The 22,500-nt window shown below is 34.1% G+C and overlaps 1 protein-coding gene across 2 annotated transcripts in view; it reads left to right on the top strand.

Moving 5' to 3' along the window:
- LOC106869914 (neurotrimin) overlaps positions 1–22,500 on the top strand; it is a 1,519,776-nt gene that overhangs the window by 770,935 nt on the left and 726,341 nt on the right. The gene's annotated exons all lie outside the window — the stretch shown is intronic.

Raw genomic sequence — 22,500 nt, 5'->3', positions numbered from 1 at the left:
CGAGGTTTGTCTGGCCGATTCTTTATTTTCACCCCACCCCCACATATATATATATATATATATATATATATATATTCTGTTCAACCCTAGGAATATTATTGCCTGATCAGAATTACGATTTGTGACACACTAGCTTTAACTAACTCATCGTTTTTGTGTAACACAGTATATTGTGGATTGCATTATTTGATGTCTCATGTGAATTCCACAGTAGTAGAGTATACCATGAGGGGCAGTTGATCACTATATATAGCCGGGTGTTTGCGTTCGATGTTATTTTCATTGGTGAAGAAAATAAGTTGCTATAGTTATTTACGCTTGGTGTGTGTGGTTTAATTAGAATTCAATTCCATTCCAGATTTGTTTTTGTCCCTGTTGGTTCATTGAGTTGGTTTTTGATGCTATGATTTTATGATGCCGTCTGCGTTTGGCTATACTGTTTTTGATGTTGTTTCGAGGTATTAACACACTGGACATTTCTGTTATGCAATTATATTTCTATTTTTATATTTCCTAGTAATAAGTTTGTTTTTTATGCATTTATAACTATTATATTGAATGTTGAATTACACTGAGTGTTACTGAATTATATTGCATTGTTCCTTAGCATCTGAGCTTGTTGTAATGGTGCAAAGTAAGGGAACATTTTGGGGAATGTTTCCCACTCTCATGCGTTGTTCACTCTGACCCACACCTAGGAGGATCTTCAAACACGTGTTTAATCAGCCTTGTTGATGCATGCAGGGTAGTTTGGGACTTTCTGAATCACGCCCTAGACGTATTATTTAATAAATTAGAATCTGGCAAATGAGGCTGGTGAATTCGTAAAAATTATCCGATGACTACCCCTCACTCCGAAGCCAACGTGGAAAATCCTACTGCCATCCTTACACGCCTTCCAGCAGCAAAAGTCTCCAATCATGGATTGACCACAGTCATCAGAAGCATTTCATAGCTGTTTCAATTTGCTCTTAGCGTCTGTTCAAATGCGTGGTGATGTATTCCGGCGGGGTCCCTTCTTGCTAGTCACGGCATCGTAGTTTCCGTTGCAGGAGTCCATGAGTATTGATCAGCATTTGGATGTCGGTATTTCACTACTCGGTGCGAATCATCATGAGACAGGTAAATCTTTCCCAATATTCCGACAGCTTCCATTCCTCCATGTGAGCTAGCATTCTCTCAACTGCAACTATCATCTTTATGCTCTCCGATGCTGTTGGCATTTTAATAACAAATCAGGCTGTTTATGAAAAAAAAAAGACAACATATCTTCAACTTTAGCCCATGAGTGTGTGAATGTGTGTGCATGTGCGTGTGTGTGTGCATGTGCGTCCGTGTGTTGTGTGTATGTGTATGCTTGTGTGTATGTATTCATTTGTATTCCATGATGCAGATAACCTTTGCCGTTATTTTAAATATGGAATGATTATTATACCTATTAGGCTTATAATTATTATACACGGCAAATAGACAATAATATCTAAAATCATCTCGCATGAAGTCAAAACTCCTGTTCATAAATTGGAAACATTTACGAATATTTTAGCGGCAGTCATTGTTTTTGTGAAAGGAATTAAACGATATGAATGGGATATCCGTTTTAGTCTCTTGTTAGAGTTTACAGATAATTTGTAATTATTGACAAATTTATAGACAATTTTCTATGTATGTTCTATACCATATTTATATGACGCGATAACTGAGTAAAGCATCATCCCCTAGAAACCCCATCCGATTTCAGAAACATTTGTGTCGACACAGTAGAAATATGTCAAATTCCATAACTTAGACAGACCCTGAAGGTCCCATCATAACACCAAAGTAATCCTTCGTACAGGATAAGTTATTGTCGAAGGGGATAAGTGTTAGTATAATATTTCTCTCAAAACAAGACCGACGTCTCAGTTTCCTTGTAAATACAACAAAATTTGAGGTAACAGAAGTATGATAGTTTGATTATTTCAAATTATAGGGAGGAGGTGTTACATTCAGTTATCCAGATAGAAGTGGGCCTGCTGGGCTGCATTTCCTTGATGGGAAGTTAGAATTCTAGAATCTTTCAAGAACGCTGATTTGTTTCTTAACAGCCATCAATGTTTGAAGTAAAGCTAGGTCACTACAAGCAACACTGACATCTTTCATAAAATTTACCACGATTTTGTCCGTTCAGCCATAAGTAAATTTACAATCACCATTAAGTTTTATCATTAAAAGCGTCAAGGAATGTTTCAATTAAAATGTCACAGAATTGTCTCATTACAAGGGCTTCGAAGATATTATAACTAATATAGAAGTGTTTCATTTCAACCCTATTATAACTGTCATTAAAATTGTCACGTAACTATGTCATTAATACCAACATCTATCTATATTATTTAAACCACCAAGGAGTTGTTTCATTGCAATTATCATTGAGTTGTGTGTTTCATTACAGCCACAACAGGAATCACATTTCAAGTAGCTACGCCTTCTCATTACAAGTGGTAATAATCTTTGTTGTATTCATTAAAGTACTGATGTAGTGTTTCACTACAACGACTACTAAGTCATAACAACTAAATCTAAAACTAACTTTCACTATACCTACTCTTAAACTAAACCCTCTCACTAGAACAACTGAGCTGTTTCATCACACCCGCAGTATAAGTGCATCATTACATGTGCTGTTTTCTATGTCATAATTGTATACACTGGGATAACCTTACAATATACACTGATCTATTTTACTACATATTGTGTGCATTGTTTGTGGATATTATATCGTTAACTTCACTTTTTCTCGTAATTGTTTTTATTGATATGGTTCAAGAAATGTATTCATATTCACGTAAGGATTTTTTATTTGTAGTTCATTTTACTCTTTTACGCGTTTCATTCTTTTGACATTGGCCATGTTGGAGCACCACTTTTAGTCAGATAAATAGAACCCAGGACTTATTCATTGTAAGCTTAGTACTTATTCATTCGGTGTCTTTTGACGAATCGCTATGTTTCGGGCACGTAAACACACCAACACCGGTTGTCAATGTATATGTATATATCTATCTATCTATCTATATATATATATATATATATATATATATATATATATATATATATATATATATATATATATATATATATATGTATATGTATATATATACACACGATCATCTTTCAGTTTCCAACTAGCAAATCCACTCACAAGGCTTTGGTCGGCCCGAAGCTATAGTAGAAAACACTTGCCCAAGATGCCACACAGTAGCACTGGATCCGAAACCATGTGGTTGGGAAGCACACAGCCGCGCCTTCGATTTCTGTATTAGAAAAATTTGCAATGTAGGATATTCTAAATTTTTTACTTCCAATGATTTTGTTTTCATATTTCATGGAGATATAGTGTTGGACAACGTGATTATCAGTCCAAACCTTTGCCCAGTCAACATCGGTTTGTTAATGGCATTTTAATTTCAAGACGCGTATCATATGTTTTAGCATATTAGACGAGAGGTTGAATCATTATCAGTATTTAATTATTAACTCTACCGAGTTAAGCAACAATTTACAAAGTTTCTTTCGTGGCCCCTCTTTCTGAGACATTGTAGGAATCAATGAAAATTATAGACCTCTCGAAATCATTAAAATCAGTACTAAAGTGATGTGTATTTCGAATCGTGCAATATACTATAATATTCTATAAGCTTATCAACTGTATTCGATTAACCACACTTCGATACATGTATTTATATAGATTAACCCAATTTATATGTAAGCATTCATGAGATTTTGTGGCACTCGTAACTTTATGCTGTCCATAACTAGAAGTAGACTCAAAGAGATAGCAAGCATATATCTTCGCCAAAAGCGTCTGATATAATAGCTCTTGTTCTACATATTTATAGAGAAATCAATATATACTATAAACGATTGTGCGAATGGTCACGAGACTGGCTGCCATAATAGCAGCTTGCAGCGAGGTTGCTTATATACACTCATTGCATAGTGTTCATGGCAAATATTCGACGGCTACTTTAACTTGCAGTATCGAGACAGGTGAGACATGACAATAGATCTCATAATCGCATATAATTCAATGTATAGAATAACATAAAGTTTTAAATTTTTCATTGAATAATTCCGTTAAACCGTTTTTAAACATCCTTTTTATCAAGTGCCAATCAACATTTACCACCCAACGAAATACTATCACTTAGCTATCATAATAAGTAATGGAATCTTCACATAGAAGGGAATGGTTTAGTTGTTCTTGATATCATAATTGGTATGTGGTATGTTTATCATTAGAGACAGTCCGCATGTTTGTTTTATCGTTTAGGTTTCGAAGAGGGTCCTTAGACAATGCTAGCTCTCTGTGGCTGATAAGATCAATACATTTCTCAAAACTCTGCAGTTAGAGATTTGTAGAGGGTGAAAATTCTAAAAAGTAATGAATGAGTTTAGTAATACTATTAGGGCATTTGTGGTTGATATATTATTACTGACACAACAAAGTAGTGAATTTGAAGCGCTTAACAGAGGCGACACGTGTCGGGCTAAAATCCCAGGAACAAATGCCGACGTGAGACTAGTAGAGATATATGATTGAACTGGTAGAGAGTGTGAAAGAGAGAATAGAAGAATATTAGATTGAATCACAATAGTGACCGTGTCCATGCCAAATGCAATCTAGAATGACTACAAAGGCAGAAGCCTATGGACCTAAAGGCAGAAGCACTTATACATTGTGGCTGTGACCTTAACCATGAAGAACGGTAATAGTTGAACTATTTTTAATACATTATAAAAAAGACCAATTTTTTAATGATGCAGACGTTTTAATTATTGAGGAAGTACGTTTACCAAAAGACATCATAATGCTATGACCTATCATTTGCTGTGACCTAGTATTACCTCGTCCCTTATGTCACATATATAGCTTGAGACAAGTCACAGTAATATTTTCTTGATGTATGTTATATTGGTTTCGATTGCTACATTGGTTTAGATTCGATACTTCGTGAAGTAGACATAAATGGCATGAAACGGTGAAGAGTGTTATCAAGACCGTTTTACATGGTGTCAATGCAAAATTATATGTGGATCAATGTGGGGTGTTGAAGGTTAGAAAAATCATCAATGATGATATCAACAAATGTTGTTGTTGGGAGTAACGAGAGACAAGCTATAGAAATATTAAATAAAAGAGTGGTGGGGAGCCAAACCGGACCTTAAAATGCGTACGTGCTCTTCCTTGAGAAACACTGGAAACATGTTATGCAATTAGTCTGCCTCCAGAGTCGCTCGCGTGATATCTCTATTTCTTTTCTCTTTTTTTTTTTTTTTTGAAATTGACTTCGAGACGTTGGTGAGTTGAGTTTCTGTTGTCCAGTCGTCAGCAGTGTACACTATGAATTACGAAAATGTCTGCTGTGATACCAGAGAAATGACTGGAGCTCTATAAATAAAACTGTTCACAATGGTTATAAATCACAATATATTACATTCCTTTGCAAGTGCAGATATATTCCAAGTTATTTGGAAGAGTTATACATCATATAAAATCTAATCCATCCGAAACAAATTTCAGTGCATAAGTATATCACAATGCAATATATTTTCATTGTACTTGGATATACGATGTTAAGATTAATATTCTGCTCATTTAAATAGAAGCAACTTCGCTTTCTTTCTTCTGTAAACATTTTGCTTAAGACGAGGTCAAATATTTTTCTCCTAGGGGATTGCCATGCAATGTCTTTTTCATATGGACATTAGCCCTACTTGTTCGTTTATTTTTAAAATATTGATTTCTCTAAAATTATCTCCGTAGGGGTGATATTTCTTCTTAATGAATATTTTCGTGATTTTTTTTTTATAATTGCGAAATATTTGTTTTTAGTGACAAAATAAATATATTCATTAATTAGATATTTTCGATATTATTGAAATCACTACTTTGATTGTTTGCATGTTTCTCTAAAGTTAATTAATCCCCGGAAGAGAAGACATATTTAAAATGAGTTTTACTATCAACTTGTGTGTATGTCGTATTTTACACTCATACAGTTTTAAAGTATAGCCTTGCCGGGAAAATACTGATTTATGAATGATTTATAAGAATATCTCTTGAAAAACACACATTAGAAAGTCAACCTCCAAGCAATAGAATCCAAATTCCTATCCAATTTCACACTACTCTAATAAAATATACGATGAATACATTGAGTAATATCATCTAATACACAGTACACTATCTCAAAACCAAAACTAACCGCCAAAAAGATGATACTAACAGTGGAAATGGATTTATAATGCATTTAAAAGTGGACGACTAACTATGATTTAAATATCAAAACAACGGGATAAAAGTAGGTTTAAAGATGTAAATAGAGTTATAGAAAGTAAATAAGTAAAATTAATCTGAAGTTGGGAAATCCCAGTTCAAATATGCTTTTAAAATATGGAATAAGTTTAGGTTCAAATATGTAAAGTATTACTGTTGGTTTGCAGCCATTCCGATATACACGGAAATCTACAGGTGGAGCACAGATGGAAGACTTTTAAAGTAAGAAAACTACCATTGAAGACAAAGAACAGATAGGGGTGCATTAACTGCGACCACTGACAAGCGGTCGAATTGATTTGTGTGGATACCTCTGATAGAATTAGTGAGGTAATGACATAAACAAATTTTGATTCGTAATAAATAGAATATATGGTTGAAACCTTGGGATAAAAGGTGTGCACAATTGTTGCTCTGGTAGTTAACGCCTGCTTCGAATGGGAGATCGGTTGAGACAGCTACGATGATAGTTTACGCTACATGACAAGAGTGTCGTTCACCTTTATTTCCTGTGAACAGCCAGATGTAAATTCAACCTTGAAAAACGCCAAGAAAAACCATTAAAAGAAAGATAAGTAAACAAATTATATTCGTCATAACAATGCTTCACCCATCTAAGGCACAAAATCCTGCAAATCGAGAATCGACAAATTGAACTGGTCTTTGCTTTCTAAACTAACATATTTCACGAATGTGGTGTTCTCCGACTACTACTTGTTCCGTCCAGTGAAGCACATTCTTTAGGGACAACTATCTAATGATTTAGACGATTTCAAATTTACTGGGTAAAAGTAGGTATACGTATTGGCACATTTGTTTTGGTTTCGAAGATCTTTACGATTGAGAAAAGGCATCGCTTGGGAAGAAAAATATCCATAGAGTAACAGTAACTGTACCAAAATGTTGTACTATAACGAAAACATGTCAACATTTTACTACTTAAACTAACCCGTGAGTACATATAGAAACGCATACCTATTTAATTTAAATAAATATATACATATAACCGTATGTGTATGTGTGTCATGTGTGTTTGTGTATTTGTGTGTGTGTGGTGTGCGCGCGCGTGTGTGCATGTATGTGTGTATGTATAGCGATGGATGGTCGACAGTGTTAGGTATTTAACATGTTAGGTATTTAACATGCAGGCCTTAAATCTTCGGATTTTTTGAAGTACCAAATATATTTTCTTATTTAACATTTATAAACATTATAAATATCATTTTTTGTATTTATAACTAATTATAAAATGCCCTTCTCTAAACCATACCTTGATAACCCACATCTGTCATCTAGGCTTCAACATAAATTCCCAATATTCTTTATCTATATAAAATGCTTAACGTAAGTGTTGCGTAAAAACGCCAGAAGCTGCTGTTTTTAGCCCAGCAAAGATTTGTTTATAGAATTATCGTTTTACTCTGGAGGGAATTTCTCAGGCGAAGAACATCACCTTCTGTTTTCCCATTGTATCTAATCTAACGTGATGCACGAGGATGAGTTAGAACGTATTGTAACGCTTCAATTGTTTTGATTCACCCTCGTGTGCCGGTGAGCGAGCCAATGACTATAGCAAATAAAAATTGCATCTTCAACTGTACTACTTCTGCTGCATAATTCGAAATTTATTTCAAGAAAACTGTATTAAATTGTCTATTTCCACATTCGTAAACTGCACAACGGTTGCCATCATCACACACATATAGTATCTGACTTATTTTTGTTAAAGGCAGCTAAACAACATATACTTTAGTGCGCGTTGCTTTACCTCTTGAAATATTAGATGTCGCACAAGCCCGTCAGCTACTAAATTAGATGCAATGCCAAGAAAACTGCTTGGAGTTATTTGTTTAGAATTTTTTTTTCTTTCTGAATTCAAATCTTTCCGAGGTCAACTGTGCCATTCATCGTTTTGAGATCGATAAACTAAAGTAACAATCAAATAGTGGGGACGATGTAATCGAATAAGTCTCTTGTCTCAAAATTGCAAATCTTTTTCCTAAATCAGAAATCATTATGTATTTCACAAAGCATTCAAATCTAAAACACGGGTTCAAAGGCCGTCACCGTTGTTGCACATGAGTCTGCTCACTTTTTATAAATTTAGTGGCAATATAACATTTATTCTTCTATTAAGCAGTCAGGCATTGATTTTTTTTATTTAGTTATATTTATGTGTATGTGTACGTGTGCGTAAGCGTGTGTGCGCGCGTTTGTGTGTGTGTGTGTGTGTGTGTGTGTGTGTGTGTGTGTGTGTGTGTGTGTGCGCGTCTGAGTGTGCGTGTGGGGGGGGGGCATGTCTGTGTGAGTATATGTACATATGCTGAGGATTCGTTTGAATGGTGATCCCTCAGTTGGCAGCGTATTCAAATTCTACATTCAATTCATTTCGTCCTTTGCAACCTATTTTCTTTTCTTTTTTCTTTTTCGATTATTTTTTCTTTTTTTTTTTCTTCTATTCAAGCAGTGGGTTGATAGTACATCAGTTTTGATCTCCACTTCTCTGGAAACATTCATCTAATTCGCTGGCTATCAGATTATTATTTGATACTATTCATCTGGGATAAACTTCACTAGGGATTGATGGACATCTTGTTGAGTAGAACATTCTGCTATCTCTTTTGATAACATTCTATAATCTGCTAAACATAATATTTTTTTTTCTTTTTCGTTTAATCAGGATTGATCATGCATTGCATTGTACTTTCCTATGAATTGATTCAATGTCTTGACAGTTGTCTTTGTCGTCCGTCAATGTTGCTACGAATTTAGTAATTTTTTCTATTGTTTAATCTTTTTTATTTGATTTTGATCTTTTAATGTTATTTTAGATTTTCGTTGTGTCTTCATTCCCATTCTTGTGATATAATATCCTCCTGATAATAGCTTTTTTTCTTTTTCATTTTTTATTTTTTTTATTTTTTAGTTACAGTAACTGACAAATCCTTCTATATTTCACATATTGCTCTGGCCTGCTCTGATATATGATTTATTTTTGTCTCGAATCTGTTTTGTAATTTCCATGCCTTTATAACACAAGGCTTTATTTGCGTTACTATTATTATCATTATTGTATAAAATAATATTATTGTAATACTACTTTAAGGCGATGAGTTGGCAGAGTCGATAGGACGCCAGACGAAATGTTTAGAGGTATTCCTCCCGTTCTTAGGTTCTGAATTCAAATTCCACCGGGGTCTACTTTGCCTTTCATCCTTTCGGGGTCGATAAATTAAGTACCAGTGAAACAGTGGAGTTGATATAATCGAATAGTCGCCTCCCACCAAATTTCAGGCGTTGTGCCTCTAGTATGAAGGATTTTTGTAATGCCACTAATTATCAGTGCTAGTAATAATATTAAATTTAGTAATCACAGTAGTAGTAGTTGATGCAGTTGTTGTTCTAACAGCTGCTGGTATTATTTGTTTTTATTGGTATTTCGTACAATTAGTTTTATCCTTTCGTGATAGCATTCCCTGCATCCTCACGTAAGACAAGTTATACTTTAGATTATCATGACATTGTATTAATGATGTCTGAGTTCCATGTTGCATTTTCGTTTATTCCCAATTCATTTCTATAAAACTGTGCACGTTGCTCATTTTCAGATCCCTGTGTGTTTTATAAGTTGTTGAATTCATGCTCAAAATGACTGCTTTTCACCAGCTGTCATTGATTGGTATACATGAAGCTTTCCGTCATTTTTTTTATTTTTTATATAACACATGGTTTTCGCATTAATGCAATGTTAAACGCATCCCGAATTATTTTTGTCTTATCGAAAGGTCTGTTTACCTACAGCTTCTTGAATTACTCATGGTTTTATATTTTCCTATTCATTTCCTTTCACTCCATTCCATGAGGTTACTGTTTTCTTTGCAGTAGTTGTACAAATATAATGTGCAGAAATGCAGTCTCAGAATTGTTTCTTTAATGAATTGTGTGCTTATATTTAAGTGAATGTCGCAAGTCATTTTCCTGTGGAACATTCCCTCTCTCTCTATTTTTCCCTCTTTATTAAAACATTTATTTTTAATACAACTTATTGATCGGTTTAAGGCAGTTGATAATGGCAAAAAGCAATGGAGTGATTTCTTTTCTTCACTGTTTGGTTGATTTAATGACATAGGATACCTCAATGCTTCCCTTTCTAGTCGTTGCTATCTGCTCTTCTTCTATAAGGAAACTCCTCAGTGTTGATCAGTTACATACCTACTGAACAATGGCGACTAGATATAAGCCAACGTATTTTTGTCAGTCAAAATAAAAATGCTCGAATTAGTTATCTAACTTGATAAGGAAGCCTGCTAGATAATTAAACGCGCAAGTTCCATCTAGAAGAGAAATAAAACACTTTATATCAACTAATAAAAGCCGCACCATAAAAGAGAGTTCCACAGAGTGCTAGTGATTCTTGACGTTCGATGAGAGTGGCTACTAAATTTTCTAGTTGCGTAAACACATAAATAACACATTGCGTTATTTAGTTGAACCACGTTAATTATTTTTCAAAATAATTTAGTGATTTTGTGAATTCGTAAAACAAGTACTAAGGATTTCATTGTTAATTACGGTTACCTAACAATACACACACACACGCACACAAACACATACACACTCACGCACACATATACATACATGTTCTTGACCCCCATATAGAAAATAAAGTGTTGTTTTTTTACTGATATTTGAGAAGATGAGATATATTGGAACAGGTAATATATTATTTATATAATTTTTTAAATCATTTTTATTAAATTCCCTCTTAAATTGAAATGTCTTAGACTTATAGTCAATAGAACATATATCGGAAAAGAAGCACACTCTAGAGGATAGAGCAGTAATTATTACAACTAAAATTTTAATTTTGGACTTAGAAACCTTTGGTAAAATTAAAATTTTTGTTTTAATATATATATATATCAAAATTGCTGTAATTTAACAATATTTATATAAATTATATAAATATAAATTTATAACGTTATATCTGTTGCGTCTCCACACTTAATGGGTCGGTTGTATACAAATGTGGTTGACTGTAAATCAGCATTTAAGCATTATTCATTTTTCCTGATTCAATATCTTAAGCTATACAAGTTAGAATCAATGATGAATAGAACTAAATCGTAATCCTGCCTAACATGTACGGAAACAATTACATTCAGTTGCTCGGAAACGTATTTAAACAGCAGAACCTTTTTGGCTTTCGCATTTTCCTTTTATCTAATTCAATAAAATTTATCATGAATAGTTTTGTTTTCATAACTGAAGTCTTGAAATGACTTGTAAAATGGCAGGTTATAGGATTTAGTTCGGATTAAAACGGCAAGATCAACAAATAGGAATTGTTTGGGATTATAATGCGTAAAAACGAAGAAATTATTCCTGGGGGTTCTTTCCATAAGCAATAAGAAAATATTTTGCTAAATATGATTAATTATCTCTCTCTGTTTCCATTTTATTTTCCCACCTAATATCTGTATGGAATTATTTGTATTGCATACACGTAGGCGTGGTTGAGAATTTCACTTCATCACAACTTGTCTATGGTACGATTATTTGCGCGTACTTTCGGAAAGTCTAATTTATATAGTGTAGGTTCGTCCCTTCCGCCTGCAAAGTTCAGAAAAAATCCATCATCTCATAGAAGCAAACACGAACACGCTCCTAGAGTTCCCGGTGTTTTGTAAATATGTGGTTGAGTTGATTTGTTGGTTGACCTACCGATGTATGCATCTAGTAACTAAAAGAATCTCAGATGGATAATTTTTGGAATGTCTTACCAGTCTTCACGCTACCAGTAACAGATTGGGTTTGGAGAATCCACTTCGGATTTGCTCTTCCTTTGAAAACACTGATATTTCTACATAAATTTCATGAAAGTTTCTTAGTGCATAACCTAATGCTCCTATGATGATAGTTACACATGTGACAATTAGGAGTCAGTATACAAGAGCTGTAATTTCCACATTAATTAGGCATATATATTCTCTTTCTCTTGAACATATGATTGTACACTTACATCTGCTGTGCAGCTAATTTCATTGGAGTTTTCACCAGTATTCTTTGTTTTTAATGGTGTGAACGTATTCCGGTTCTGACATGCCTTTGATGCATACGCCAGAGCAATCCTTCTTGTGGATAGTCTTTGCAACTATATCATGTCTCAGGGGTAGGTAGTATCTCGTAGACATTTTGGGGCAATTGTTGTGGGTGATATATTCAAAACTGGTATAACAGCTGCCGACATTTTTAGCTATCTTTGTCGCTGTTGCTTATCAGTTATTTAGTAGCTATCTCCAGTTGCTGGATAGCGAAGGCATATCCTTCTTTGTGGTATGTAATGTATTTATCGCAGGTCCACATAGGCTACTCTTCCTGTCAATGTTGTTGTTGCCCTCCAACTTGCGGTATGAGTACCCGCGCATTGCTTTTTGCTGGTATGGTGTCAGCTTCTCTCCAGCCTCTGTTTAGGCATACCAAACTAGGTCACACGATACAATTATATTATCAGAGTAACTGCACAGTAGTTCTTCAACTCTGAAAATGTTGTTACTCTCACTTTTTGATATATATATAGAATGTACTCCTTTCTTTACTGCACAGCATCTGTTGTCAGAGAGATACAAGGCGACTTTCAAATGTTATATGCCACTACCGCCTTCACTTCATCTCACATAGATATTATCAATCTCGTATTCTGTTGTGCGTCCAGTCCAATATTCCCAATATTGTTTCTAGGGCTAGCACTGCAAAAGCATTGTGCGATATGGTTTTATTAAATGCAGCTTTGAGTTCCATATTTTGCTTAGTCTACAGCATCAGCGCATGCAGCTTTCTCATCGGTTTCGAGAAGCTTGTAGATAGGGGAGATCGACAAGCTATTGATGTACAAGTTATCTGGTCAACAATATTTCTTCGGTTGGCTCTCATGCAGGAGCCTTTATCTTGCCCCTTTATCTTGCCCAAACTCCATATCCACGACTCATGAAAATGCTGTAACTAGTTCTAATTGTGTCTTAATGTTGAGCGTGTTACCAGAATATAACTTCAATTCATCAACAAAGAATCTAAGGATGACATTAAAATTATTATTTTTTGCATATCTCAGCATATAAACTTGGCATTTTGTTAACTAACGAGGGTTTCACTGTCTGTTGATAGGTTAATGCTGTTTGTAACATTAACCATTGCTTTAATAGTTGTTAGTGATAACTCCGTAGACCATGTTGTGGTCAGTCTTTCAATGGTATTCACTATAGCATCAGGTAATTTGGCAAGGTGTTGTGATTCTATCATCCATGTCCGAGGCACAGGGTCGAACGTCTTCTATGCATTTAAGTATGGAAATTAACGGAATGACATAAACATTGTGAAACCCGAGCTCAAAGGGAACAAAGCGAAAGACTGAATCATTAAATTTCAGCAACGAATAAACAAACAAATTATTAATAAGCTGTATGTAAACCTGAACATATATACGTTTATATATATGATAGATACATATATACATACATACGCACGTACATACATATGTACGGACGTACGTGCATATATATACATACATACATACATACATACATGCATGCATGCATGCATGCATACATACATACATACATACATACATACATACATACATACATACATACATACATACATGGTAGTAGTTGGCTGTGTCTCTTGTTTCCGAGCTTGTAATCCAGTTCATTTTCCTGGGTGTTTGAACCGGAGCTGGCTCAGCAATTCAAGGGTTGCTTGAAAAATACGGGGACATTGTGGACAAGGGATAGAAGGAGCTGGTCTGTGAAGGAGAAAACGCTGCTTTCTCTCCCGTCTCTTGAGTTCAGCTCTTGCGACTCGGGCTTTCTCGAAGTCCGCAGAACCGTTATGATTGTGTGTCTCCAGAAAGCTCTGTATGTGTCTCCCCTCTGGAGATACATACATACATATATAGACAGAGGTTGAAGATGTGAAATTGGTGGCCCATGAGCATTTAATTCCAACTTTCCTTTCCTCTATTCCTCGTCTCACTCTGGATTTCGTTTAAGTATCTGTTGAAGTATTCGGTCCAAAACGTTATACTATTGCACTATAGTTTTACTCAATGAGTTCGTTTTCCTACTTCGAACGTCGACTTAATGCTATCAACTCTAACGTCTCTTAGAAATGTGTTGCATTCTATAATTGATATAGTTTTGTGTATTTGCTTTACATTGTTTTGCTTTGCTTTGCCGTGTTTGTGTGTGTGTGTGTGTGTAGTGCAATAGGGGTAAATATACAATGTTTTCATATAGGTAGACATTAGAAGTTAGTGTCAACGAGTTCAGAAACCGTTTATATATATGGCAATAGAGACAAAATGGTTAATAATGTATAAGTTACGTATTTATGTGCAAACATGCAGATGGGATTTCAAATGGGGCTCTAATCGTATACCTCCGTATACGTGACGTACGCGATGGATAAACTCGTTTATATGGATGTATAAATAGAGATAGATATATAGCTAGCCAGCTAGAGAGAGAGAGAGAGAGAGAGAGAGAGAGAGAGAAATAGACAGGTAGATTGATAGACAGAGAGGGAGAGAGCTAGAATGTTGGATCGATAGATGGTTAGACAGGTAGACTACACACGAATAGATAGATGGATAGAGAGAGAGAGACATAGAGACAGAGAGAGAGAGAGACAGAGAGAGAGAGAGACAGAGAGAGAGAGACATAGAGAGAGACACAGAGAGAGACAGAGAGAGACAGAGAGACACAGAGAGAGAGGGAAAATTTCAGATACAAAAGATACATACACAAGATACATGCACAAGATACATACACACAGATATATACATTCACATTCTATGTATATGATATATGTGCGACTGTTTGTGTATGTGCTAAAGTATGTAAGTATGAAAATGTATAGAACAAAGAATATGTGACAAGTATGGCAGTACAATGCTTTATAGTATCGTGCATTATATAAGACAGAAATTTTGTGTATAGGTGGAGTTGCATGGATATGACTGTCTTGTTCATACCTCACTGGAATGAGTAGTGAAAGACCATCACAGGTTGACAAGTGAAAAATCGATCTAGCGCGGAACGCGAATAAGCGGTCTGGAGGCCGCTTATTTTCCATTGTTTGTACACGCGCCCACTCACAAATGCACACAAACACATACACACACGTAGAGGGATAGATAAATATTCTCTCTCTCTATCGCTCTCTCTCTCTCTGTATATATAAGTATATATATATATATATATATATATATATACTTATCTACATATATGTATGTATATGCATGAATATATTTACATATATATGTATGTATATGTGTATATATATATATATATATATATATATATATATATATATATATATATATATATATATATATATATATATATATATATATATATATATATATATATATATATATATACATATATATATATATATATATATACGTATATATATATATATATATATATATATATATATATATATATATATATATATATACATATATATATATATATATATATATATATATATATATATATATATATATATATATATATATATATATATATACATATATATACATATATATGTATGTAAGTATGTTTGCATGTATGTATAAACACAAGTTTATTGGAATGCATACACCTGTGCATATGTTTTATTTTGGGTTGAAGAACTCAAAAGTACACAATGCTTCGTCATCCCATGATGGGATGGAAACACATAAATTAATATCGTGAGCTGCAGAAATTTCAAAGTCCAAATGTGAATTCCATCGGTTGGATGTTTAGTCGACCAAAACTATCAGATGATAGTGAAGCAATAAATAATTTTTTGACATCGTAAGTTTTTGATTTGATCACATGAAATTACCTTAAAATAATATTAGATGCGTGAGTGAATGAGTATGTGTGTGAGTGTGTGTGTGTGTGTTTGTGCGTGTGTCTGTGTGTGCGGCCTTGTAGTTACAGAATGTGCTTCGCAATCACTTTACGTAGAGCACTCAGGCAAATGCATTAGCTTATACATTGGAGCATACCACTAACCGGTTGCTCATAGGTTCAATAGACAGAACTGGGTGGAAACAAGGTGCGATCTATACCAAAGTTCAGAGTGCTCGAGATATTTGTTACAGGCTTACGCGTTTGCAGAATACTCAAGCAGGTACACTTTAATAACAATGAGAAGTTGCTCTCACAAGCAACTGGGTCATTTATCGTCGATAGTAATGTTCATCGTCGACGACAGTACCATTTACTTTAAGGCAATAGAATTAACGATGTATATGAATGTAGATTCGTTTCTTTTGAGAATTGAGATGATATATCAACATATAGATTATGTATGCGTGGCTAATATGAAAAGATGTATCATAAATATAATTCATGTTGTATCATTACACCATCTGATTCGATGCCTTGCGTAGTATGGTCACATCAGTTTACCTTTCAAATTCGAATCCCGTTGTGAACGCAAGCTGTTATCAATTCGGCTCGGTAAAATACGTATCAATCAAACGTCGGTGCGCAGTATAATTGGCTATTCAAACTTTTGTGTGTCACACAACAGCAATGCTAAATACCGGTTTCAAATTTTAGCACAGGGCTAGCAATTTCAGGAGAGGATCAAGTTGATTGTATTGACACTGCTGATCCCCGAAATGGATAAAAGCAGTGTCGACCTCGCCGGCATTGAGCTTTGAACGTAGACGGATACAATGCAGCTACATATTTTGCCCAGCGTGCCAGTTCGCTCATGTGCCGCTCAGGTGCCAGTTCGCCACCTCACTCCAATATTAGAAATCGATACCATTTATTCATTAAATAGATACAGGACAATAATCCTTGACTTCTTGCGTGAGATATAATGTTCCTATCCATGTCTCCCTTCCTGCGCTAGCAACGCTTCATCTTCCAATAGGAAGTAGAAATTCTGTGAAAGTCTTTTTGGCTACGAAGAACAAAAACTGGCATCAGCGTCTGGTTAACGAACTATCAAAAAGTCAGCGTCGAACGCTGCAACACGATGGTCTCTAATTTGAAAGCATGGGTCCGTTTGTTGTAACTTTACGAACGAAATAAATAAGTTACCAAATTTTGAAAAAGTTTAACTCAACTCAATATTATTCAAAATTTCAAATTTCACCGAAGCTGACTTTGCCTTTCATCATTTCGAGGTCGATAAATTAAGTACCAGTTGCGTACTGGGTTCGATCTAATCGACTGACCCCCCTCCTCCAAAATTTCGGGCCTTGTGCCTAGAGTAGAAAGAAAAGAGTATTATTCAAAATGTGTACGCGATACAGTAAAATTCATTTTATTCCTCTCTTATATTGTTGAAATTTATCCTAATAACACTCATCAGTATGCATTTCAGTTTGCTTGGCCCATCAGTGCCCATAGTAATTTTTTTTTTAGGACCAGAAATATATGTATTTTTAGGACCAGAAGTATATGTATTTTTAGGACCAGAAGTATATGTATTTTTAGGACCAGAAGTATATGTATTTTTCTGAGATGTCTTTAGTTAGTCGTCAAGACTGGAGTGTCTTTCAAATATTGTAATATTTTTTTTATATATTTAGTACTAGATAATGTTGGATGATAAAAGATTTTTATAATAAATTGAATAAAAACATTTTGGCACTAATGGTTTAATATGTGATCAGTCCAATGCTATGCACCAAAGTAGTTTTTAACATAATCTAGCAACTTCGTTGCACACCATTATTCTGGAAGGGTGCAAGGTAACCTGCCCGGTTATACGACATATTAAATAAAATTAGTGTATGCCTTGGAAACATTCATCAACAATAATTAAAGGAAAATATATATGTATTTTAATATATTTTTCACTTTTATTAATGTTCGTCTATTGATGTTATTTCATATTTATATATGGATATTTTTGTTGTTCCTATTTACTCGTTTAAGTATGTTTTAGCATCTATTCCTGCAGGGAGACAATTAGATAAGATTATCGTTCAGGTGGAAGCAACGAGAACAAAGATATAAATTGAATTTATCTCAATTTAATTTAAATATGATTGGCATTGGTGATAGTTTCGTTTTAAAGGAGAATAAACATAAAGCAATTTATCGTTTGAGCTGTACGTTATTGGAAATACCTTCATATAGTTACTCGAATGATATCAAGATAAATTTGTTTTATATCATTTGTTCATTTATTACGTTTATATTTATGTGTTTATTCATTTATTATGTATTTTATATGAATTATTAAAGCCCGATTCAGCGAAATATGATATACAAGGTTTAGATGCTAGAGAATGGTTTCATAGCTGCTGGTCTATTTGGTTTAATATAAGCCTAATTGCATTGTACATTTTTGAAATTGTGTTTTACTCATAATGCAAGCTGCTCAATCATTTTCCTAGTAGAATTCAGCATGCATATATGTACATATATATATATATATATATATATATATATATATATATATATATATATATATATATATATATATATATATATATATATATATATATATAGATAGATAGATAGATAGATAGATAGATAGATAGATAGATAGATATAGATATAGATACGCGCGCAAACACACATATATGCATGTATGCATATGTGTGTGCCTTTATGTTCTTCATGTTAAAAGTAAATATACAAACGTAACAGTTGAAACAATACTGTACAAAATCCATTATCATTATGTCCTATTACATTGGTTTGAACAATTTTTCAACTAACTCAAATTAAGCTAATGGATATTTCACAAATATTTGATCGTGTAACGTTTTTGAAGCATTTAAATAACTGATTTATTAAGGAATTACCCTTCCATCAGTGCGTATGGTTTATACTTTGTTTGGTCAGGAAGAAGATTGGCCTTGTCAATGAACTTCTCGTACCCTCTGAAGCGTGCGAGAATGAGGCATTTTACGTTTTGCTTAGCAGTTTTAAGTTGAGAGCTTAATAGCTTTTGCAAAGCTTCAGTCTTTACACAATGTATGAAAAGAAAGGAGGGACTGCCTATGTGGGCTAAAACATGACAATTTATAGGAGATGAAGTCACATTTATGGTGCACAAATATTACAAAGGAATGAGACAGTAAATATTTTGCATAATGTATGAAGTGGTTTTCTGAGTGTCATCATGCCTTTGCATGTGGCATCATCATCATTACTGATGTGGAAGACTTACTTTATTGGTAGTTTTACCATAGTTTTGTAGAGATATAGTAATTTTTCATGAACAAAGCAATTTCTGTTTCTGAAGAGAAAAGTTAGTCTTTCGAATTGCGACGTTGAGAATATGCATTTGACAGGGAGACTATCAGTCTCATCGAGATTTCATAGGTCTAATATTCTAGTTAAGTGCTATTCGTATTTCGTGAATGTGGAGTTTAACGATACATGCTTATGTGAATATGTCTGACATCTTTCTGTAATTATTTCTTGTGTGCCTCAGAATTCTTCCTAGTAGAAATATATAATACGATTATTTTTGTAAAAATCTAATGTCAGAAGTCGCTTACACCAAGTGCGATAACAAAGGCCCTCACTTAATTTTCCCCCTTAATTCTTTTATAAGTTTCGTTTACTCAATATTGATACCTGACAAACGTAAATCCTTTATGTTATTCTATGATCTGGAAGTCACATTTACATGTACCACAAATGAGATGAAATAATTGCTATTAAGATCGAAAAACGTCTGGAGATCTCCACGCACTTCCAAATATCAGAGTTATTCCCCACAACATTACATATTCCATTAATTTTAATTAATTAAGTGTTCAGGATTGTCATTCCTGTCTTCTTTTTTTCTACCATTAGCCATTAAGATAATGATCGATCTTATCACTGAAGGTGCAATTTTAATTAATTAAAATATCTTGATTTCTTATATTCTATATGCTAGTGACCATTTCACTGTGTATATATCATTCAAATACGTAGAAATGCTTCAAAAGCGTATCTAACATGATACAGAGAAAAATATTCCAATTTAATCAAAGACAATGTTAACTCCAAATCTTCTACATTGAGAATGTATCAATTACGTTTCTGTATTTTGGTTATAATAAAATCAAATCACAGACGACGTGAAAAATGTCACGTTGCCTGGAATAAGAAAACCATTATATATCATCCTGACACATCCCTTAATGTGATGTCAAATTACTTTGACATCACATTAATTTGAATTAATTTGAATTAATTTGAATTAAGTATCAATCAAAAACTTATCAACTCTGATCTGAAAGATGAAACAGGAAACTAAAACTAAATTGTCAGTTATGATAGCAATATGGTGAGGCTAATTTAACTTGAAACATTAGTATAATAATATAGAACAACATAGGATATAATGAGGTGAACACCGTAAAGCAAGTTCAGTGTTGTGTCATATAAGGGGGCATCCTTAATCACAAACTGATCAGGTTAGCTTTCAAGTTAATGAAAATATTCGTATCGACAGAAATTGTTTCCCTTATCACTAACATTATTCAAGATATGAATATTTCCTCAAATTCATCTGTTTAAAGTATCTACAATTAAGCATTGTTTGCAATTTTTTTTTTTTAATTTCTATTTCATTCAATCTAGTATCATTAATAAATAGTCTATGCTTTGTAAATAATATCCTATAGAATTGGTATCAAAATTTGATACACGACCAGCATTTTGTGGGAAGGGAAACATCAATTCCATCGAACCCAGTGCACCACTGATACTTAATCTATCGCCCACAAAATGATGAGAGGCAAATTCTACACCGGCGCTATTTCATCTCAGAAAGATAGTAGGTAAAAATGCCGCTATGCATTTTATCTGGTGCAATAACGATTCTCTCAGCTCGCCACCCTTGTAGAATTGTTGAAATTACATCATGTATCGCATTGAAAACCTGCTACCTTCTAATCTGGATCTGCACTCTTGCTGGGATAATATAATGGGAGAATAACAATAAATGCGCTGTTAGGTTAAAACACGATGTCTAAGAACGCTGGCCAAGGATCGAACGCATATAGCAATAACTTTATCATACATCTAATGGACAGCGACAGTATTAATACCATGAGTTAATATTTATCCCCACTTAAATGTGGATGTTTTGTTAGAACAAACTATACTGCGGTAGATTCAATGAGAGAAACTCTCATATTGGCTCATATGCACCCGTTCTTATATCGCTAACGGGGAGCTAAGTCCCTACCATCTCAAGCGCTGAGATCACCGGAACATGTGATTTCGGTATTAATACTGCCTCTATCGCTTATATACATATGACTTTTTTCACAAGCTCTCTGGCTAATCGCGACACCAGTGCCTGTTCTGGGTCTTTTTCCTATATATCGCTGGCGGGGAGATGAGTCACAACTATCTCTAGCATTCCATCTTGACACCACTTCGGAAAATCGAAATCACTTGATTTGTCGGTCTCGATGCTGAGGGCAGCGGGGATTTATCTCCTTGCTAGCAGTATAAGCGTGCATCTTGCACCAAAAGTTCATATGACAGTTTCTCTCATGATATATACCGCAATATAGTTTGTTCTAATAGAATATCCATTTTTAAATGGGGATAAATATTATCTCTGTGTCTAATACTTATGGTTATGGTATTGGTTATGATGGTGACAATGAAAATTACAATGTATTTTAAGGAGTTAGATAAAGAAGGAAACGATGCAGTTGTAACTTCTAATACAAATGAAGAAACAGGAAGATTGAAGATGATCTAGTGATGCAACAAAATATAAATGAGGAGTAACGTCGAGCATGTTAATCTTGCTGAGAGAGATATAAATGTCTAGTGTTTGGAATTATAGTTAATTATTTCCTCCCAGTATTTCGTGTATCATTAGGCAGTTCTCATTCAATTTTCCTGCTTAGTTGTGAGTTCTATTTTAATTCCAGTGTCTGTTAACAGTCACATGTATGAACGATGATCTTCATTTTCCTTTCTTCCTGATTATCGTAATGTTGTTTTATGCTTATCAATTATTTCACTACCACAGTAAGTTATCAGTCATCTTAATCCATCGTTATATTCTGCAAGACGATGTTCTATATTAAACCTCTTTGTTTCTCATGTAATCAAGGTATACGAAATTTTCACAATTTTCCTCGGGCATCCTTAAATGTTTACACAATTTGTCAGTTTACTCCAATG

The sequence above is a fragment of the Octopus bimaculoides genome, chromosome 12, assembly GCF_046866305.1.
Source record: "Octopus bimaculoides isolate indiv1 chromosome 12, ASM4686630v1, whole genome shotgun sequence".
Taxonomy (NCBI): Eukaryota; Metazoa; Mollusca; class Cephalopoda; order Octopoda; family Octopodidae; genus Octopus; species Octopus bimaculoides.
Note: the sequence above shows the minus strand (reverse complement) of the source record. Positions and strands in the feature narration are given on the sequence as shown.